This window comes from Oncorhynchus kisutch, linkage group LG8 (assembly GCF_002021735.2).
Source record: "Oncorhynchus kisutch isolate 150728-3 linkage group LG8, Okis_V2, whole genome shotgun sequence".
In the NCBI taxonomy this organism is placed as follows: Eukaryota; Metazoa; Chordata; class Actinopteri; order Salmoniformes; family Salmonidae; genus Oncorhynchus; species Oncorhynchus kisutch.
In genome coordinates this window covers 46,485,742-46,492,175 of record NC_034181.2, presented here as the reverse complement: position 1 = coordinate 46,492,175, position 6,434 = coordinate 46,485,742, and positions in this window count along the sequence as shown.

Below are 6,434 nucleotides of genomic sequence, written 5' to 3'. Positions count from 1 at the left end.
CAGGTGTCTTGATAATAAATAAAATGCAGCAAGTCAGTGGTTCCTGCACCTCATGCTATTACTTTGTAGTTGTTCAAATGTTTTGCTATTTATATATGATTAATCCTTAAATGATGTAGACCTACATGCAACAGTATCTCCTGGGTCTTTGACAACCATTTCACTAGATGCCTATTTCACACGATCCGCTTAAATACTTATAGACTAGGCTAATAAATAAACATGTTTTTCTTTATTATTTAACTACCTACGTTATCTTACTTCCAAGTTATCCCTTTGTAGTGCAATATCACATTTGTAAAAAAAAATATAAAAAAAGAAAGAATAAAAAGCCTAAATTGGGTATGCCTGTAAGTAGGACAATTGAATGCATCTAGGGCTTATGTTAACTTTTGAGTTCGATAAAAAAAATTATAGACCTTTTAAACGTTGTATGTGACATTATCCGCAACTCACCTGCGGCCTACTGTTGCCAAAGCGATTTAGATTTGTTAGACGGGAGTGATGATATAAAGCTAATATTGTAAAAAATTCTGCTTCTAACAACCATCAGAATTGATAAAAAAATTTAATAAATTGCATGCCAACATAGTAGGCGATAATTAAGAGAAGGCAAAGTGATTATATAAAATTATATCAAACATTTGACCATTGTCACATTCACCATGGGTGTCTGAAGCGAGCTATAGAGTACACAGCTTGCAACGCTGTTATTCCCCATCATTTGCAACAATGTCAATAAGCGTCATCACTATCTTTCCTTTGCTGTACAAACCCGGGATTACCAGGTAAAAAACATCAACATAGAAATGCTACCCAAAATTATTTACAGAAACAGTCATCCATGATTCACCAAATTATATTTTGAAAGAGGAAGCATAATATTTTAAGCATATTGTCTATATCCACTGAATGATATTAACTGTAAGGATTTCTTTCCTAATAATAATCTAAAATTAACAAATGTACTGAAAGACCTGTGGGAAAGCCAATTTAAAGCCAATCAACCCCTCTGATTCAGAGGGGTTGAGTTAAAAAGGAAGAAATAGGAAGACCTATTTCAAGGTCTTAAGAAAAAAAAAAATAGGAAGACCTATTTCAATTGAATGTATTCAGTTGTACAACTGACTAGGTATCCCCCTTTCCCCTTTGTGAGGCAATTAAGTCCTTTCAGTCTGGAAAAACACCAGTGTTTAATGGTATACCAGTAGAGGTACACGTCTATTCAAAAGTTTGGGGTCACTTAGAAATGTCCTTGTTTTTTAAAGAAAATCTTTTATTTTTTTGCCCATTAAAATAACATCTAATTGTTCAGAAAGACAGTGTAGACATTGTTAATGTTGTAAATGACTTGTAGCTGGCAGCAGCTGATATTTAATGGAATATCTACATAGGCGTACAGAGGCCCATTATCAGCAACCATCACTCCTGTGTTCCAATGGCACGTTGTGTTAGCTAATCCAAGTTTATCATTTTAAAAGGCTAATTGATCATTAGAAAACCCTTTTGCAATTATGTTAGCACAGCTGAAAACTGTTGTCCTGATAAAAGAAGCAATAAAACTGGCCTTTAGACTAGTTGAGTATCTGGAGCATCAGCATTTGTGGGTTCGATAACGGGCTCAAAATGGCCAGAAACAAAGGCTTTCTTCTGAAACTCGTCAGTCTGTTCTTGTTCTGAGAAATGAAGGCTATTCCATGCGAGAAATTGCCAAGAAACTGAAGATCTCGTACAACGCTGTGTTCTACACCTTTCACAGAACAGCTCAAACTGGCCCTAACCAGAATAGAAAGAGTGGGAGGCCCAGGTGCACAGCTAAGCAAGAGGACAAGTACATTAAAGTGTCTAGTTTGAGAAACAGACGCCTCACAAGTTCTCAACTGGCAGCTTCATTAAATAGTACCTGCAAAACACCAGTCTCAACGTCAACAGTGAAGAGGCGACTCCGGGATGCTGGCCTTTTTAGACAGAGTTGGAAAGAAAAAGCCATAGCTCAGACTGGCCAAAAACAGAAAAGATTAAGATGGGCAAAAGAACACAGACACTGGACAGAGGAACTCTGCCTAGAAGGCCAGCATACCGGAGTCGCCTCTTTACTGTTGAAGTTGAGACTGGTGTTTTGCAGCTACTATTTAATGAAGCTGCCAGTTGAGGACTTGTGAGGCGTCTGTTTCTCAAACTAGACACTTTAAATAAACTAAATCTGCTTCATGTTTATATAGCCTGCTACAGCATGCAATACTACGAGGGGTCATCCATGTACCATCCCATCTTTATATAGTGCATGTCCTGTAGGCATGCCCTTCAGAAACCCAAAATATTATTAGGAATCTTTCTAGTCAGACTGATAAAATAGAACTTAGATATTAGGCTTGTATGACAGTTATTTTACAACATGAAGGTTAGGTGAGGGATTTTTGTTTAAGTACATTTATTCATGATATTATGAATAGGAATGGTGGAGTTACTGTATGTCACATCCAGCGATCAAGAATATGGGAATGTTTGCTCAATACAAAGTTACAACCAACTGATTGCAGCATTACTGCAAAAATGGAGGATGCAAGTGGGAGAGGGAGGCCTACTTGCTTCTCTGCCAAATATTAAAGATAAAAATTCTCTGAGAAGAATTGGATTGGAATAAATAGAAAAATATACCAGTTTCATTTGAGGACAAAAATGTTGACAGCTGCGCAATACAGGTTACAAAATAGACGGAAAGAGGTTTTTGCAAATGTACAGTCGTGGCCAAAGTTTGAGAATGACACAATTATACATTTTCACAAAGTCTGCTGCCTCAATTTGTATGATGGCAATTTGCATATACTCCAGAATGTTATGAAGAATGATCAGATGAATTGCAATTAATTGCAAAGTCCCTTTTTGCCATGCAAATGAACTGAATCCCCCAAAAAACATTTCCACTGCATTTCAGCCCTGCCACAAAAGGACCAGCTGACATCATGTCAGTGATTCTCTCGTTAACACAGGTGTGAGTGTTGACGAGGACAAGGCTGGAGATCACTCTGTCATGCTGATTGAGTTTGAATAACAGACTGGAAGCTTTAAAAGGAGGGTGGTGCTTGGAATCATTGTTCTTCCTCTGTCAACCATGGTTACCTGCAAGGAAACACGTGCCGTCATCATTGCTTTGCACAAAAAAAGGCTTTACAGGCAAATTGCTGCCAGTAAGATTGCACCTAAATCAACCATTTATCGGATCATCAAGAACTTAAAGGAGAGCAGTTCAATTGTTGTGAAGAAGGCTTCAGGGCGCCCAAGAAAGTCCAGCAAGTGCCAGGACCGTCTCCTAAAGTTGATTCAGCTACGGGATCGGGCACCACCAGTACAGAGCTTGCTCAAGAATGGCAGCAGGCAGGTGTGAGTGCATCTGCAAGCACAGTGAAGCGAAGACTTTTGGAGGATGGCCTGGTGTCAAGAAGGGCAGCAAAGAAGCCGCTTCTCTCCAGGAAAAACATCAGGGACAGACTGATATTCTGCAAAAGGTACAGGGATTGGACTGCTGAGGACTGGGGTAAAGTCATTTTCTCTGATGAATCCCCTTTCCAATTGTTTGGGGGATCCGGAAATAAGCTTGTCCGAAGAAGACAAGGTGAGCGCTACCATGTGTCATGCCAACAGTAAAGCATCCTGAGACCATTCATGTGTGGGGTTGCTTCTCAGCCAAAGGAGTGAGCTCACTCACAATTTGCCTAAGAACACAGCCATGAATAAAGAATGGTACCAACACATCCGCCGAGAGCAACTTCTCCTAGCCACACAGGAACAGTTTGGTGATGAACAATGCATTTTCCAGCATGATGGAGCACCTTGCCATAAGGCAAAAGTGATAACTAAGTGGCTCGGGGAACAAAAGATCGATATTTTGGGTCCATTGCCAGGTAACTCCCCAGGCCTTAATCCCATTGAGAACTTGTGGTCAATCCTCAAGAGGCAGGTGGACAAACAAAACCCCACAAATTCTGACAAACTCCAAGCATTGATTATGCAAGAATGGGCTGCCATCAGTCAGGATGTTGCCCAGAAGTTAATTGACAGCATGCCAGGGCAGATTTCAGAGGTCTTGAATAAGAAGGGTTAGCACTGCAAATATTCTCTTTGCATCAACTTCATGTAATTGTCAATAAAAGCCTTTGACACTTATGAAATGCTTGTAATTATACTTAAGTATTCCATAGTAACATCTGACAAAAATATCTAAAGACACTGAAGCAGCAAACTTTGTGGAAATTAATATTTGTGTCATTCTCAAAACTTTTGGCCACGACTGTATTATAAATAAAAAGTAGTCAGACCCTTTACTCAGTACTTTGTTGAAGCACTTTTGGCAGCAATTACATCCTCAAGTATTCTTGGGTATGACGCTACAATCTTGACACACCTGTATTTGGGAAGTTTCTCCCATTCTTCTCTGCAGATCCTCTCAAGCTCTGTCAGGTTGGATGGGGAGCGTTGCTGCATAGCTAATTTCAAGTCTCTCCAGAAATGTTTGATCGGGTTCAAGTCCAGGCTCTGGCTGGGCCACTCAAGGACATTCAGAGACTTGTCCCGAAGCCACTCCTCCATTTTCTTACCTGTGTGCTTAGGGTCGTTGTCCTGTTGGAAGGCGAACCTTCGCCCTGAGGTCCAGTCTGAGTCCTCTGGAGCAGATTTTAATCAAGGATAGGATCTCTCTGTACTTTGCTCTGATCGCCTTTCCCTCAATCCTGACTAGTCTCCCAGTCCCTGCCGCTGAAAAACATCCCCACAGCATGATGCTGCCACCACCATGCTTCACCTTAGGGATGGTGCCAGGTTTTCTCCTGACGTGACGCTTGGCATTTTCAGGCCAGAAAGTTCAATCTTGGTTTCATCAGACCAGAGAATCTTGTTTCTCATGTTCTGAGAGTCCTTTAGGTGCCTTTTGGCAAACACCAAGTCGTGCCTTTTACTGAGGAGTGTCTGGCCACTCCACCTGTCTGGCCACTCTACCATAAAGGCCTGATTGGTGGAGTGCTGCAGAGATGGTTGTGCTTTTGGAAGGGTGTCCCATCTCCATAGAGCAACTCTGGAGCTCTGTCAGATTCATGGTCACCTCCCTGACCAAGGCCCTTCTCCCCCGATTGCTCAGTTTGGCTGGTTAGCCAGCTCTAGTAAGAGTCTTGGTGGTTCCAAACTTCTTTCATTTAAGAATGATGGAGGGCACTGTGTTCTTGGGGACCTTCAATGCTGCAGACATTTTTTGGTACCCATCCCCAGAGCTGTGCCTCGACACAATCCTGTCTCGGAGCTCTACGGACAATTCCTTTGGCCTGGCTTGGTTTGTCCTCTGACATGCATTGTCAACTGTGGGACCTTATATTGACAGGTGTGTGCCTTTCCAAATCATGTCCAATCGATTGAATTTACCACAGGTGGTCTCAATCAAGATGTAGAAACATCTCAAGGATGGTAAATGGAAACAGGATGCGCCTGAGCTCAATTTCGAGTCTCATAGCAAAGGTTCTGAAAACGTATTTTAATGTGATATCAGTTTAAAAATTTTACTAAATGTGTATTCTTTTAATAACTTTTTTGCTTGGTCATTATGGCGTATTGTGTGTAGATTGATGAGGGAAAAACACAATCTGGCTGTAACGTAACAAAATGTGGAAAAAGTGAAGGGGTCTGAATACTTTCTCGAGTGCACAACTGTATCTCCCTGACTTGAATTTGTGTGTCCTTGCATGACCCTAAACAAGCACAAACCAATTGGTTGGTTAAGGGAGATAAGAGTAGCCTTTTACATTTCCTGGGGACTCAACAGTGTGTCAAGTTACTGTCATAGTGGTGCACATATTCCTAAACATTGAAAGAGTTCACCCTAAGCACTACATAACCATAAAGGAACAAAACCGTCCCAAGATTAGGCCTATTACAGAAATTGTAGTCTACACACAGTCATGTGCGTGCATGCAATCCCAAGTAATGTTGACTGGAGGCCCTAAATAACCTTTTGAAAAACAGTTAGACAATATGGCCTGTTCTGATTGCACATGATGGTGAAGGATACCTAGGCCAAGTTCACAAATGACTCATGTTTCAGTAGGCCTATACTAAAACAAATTGGGAGTTAGACAGGAGTTCTTCTAAGATCCTCAAAGCTCCTCGGAGAACCTTGGGGTTCTTGGCAATTAAAAATACCCCCAAATGGTTCTTCCAAGAACGTCTTAGGAGGTGGCGTTCTTGAGGGATCTTCATAATTACAACTGAAAACGCTCATGACGAAATTTGAAATGAGACATCAGTAAAGCAGGTCAATTGGGTTGATGTTTGGCTCCGAATATTTACTGAAATATGATAACTTTAACTCATACCGGTGTACTGTAATGAACAACAATATGGTTTTCTGTGAACAGCTTCCATGTCTAGTAACGCTACGTTAGAATTACCTT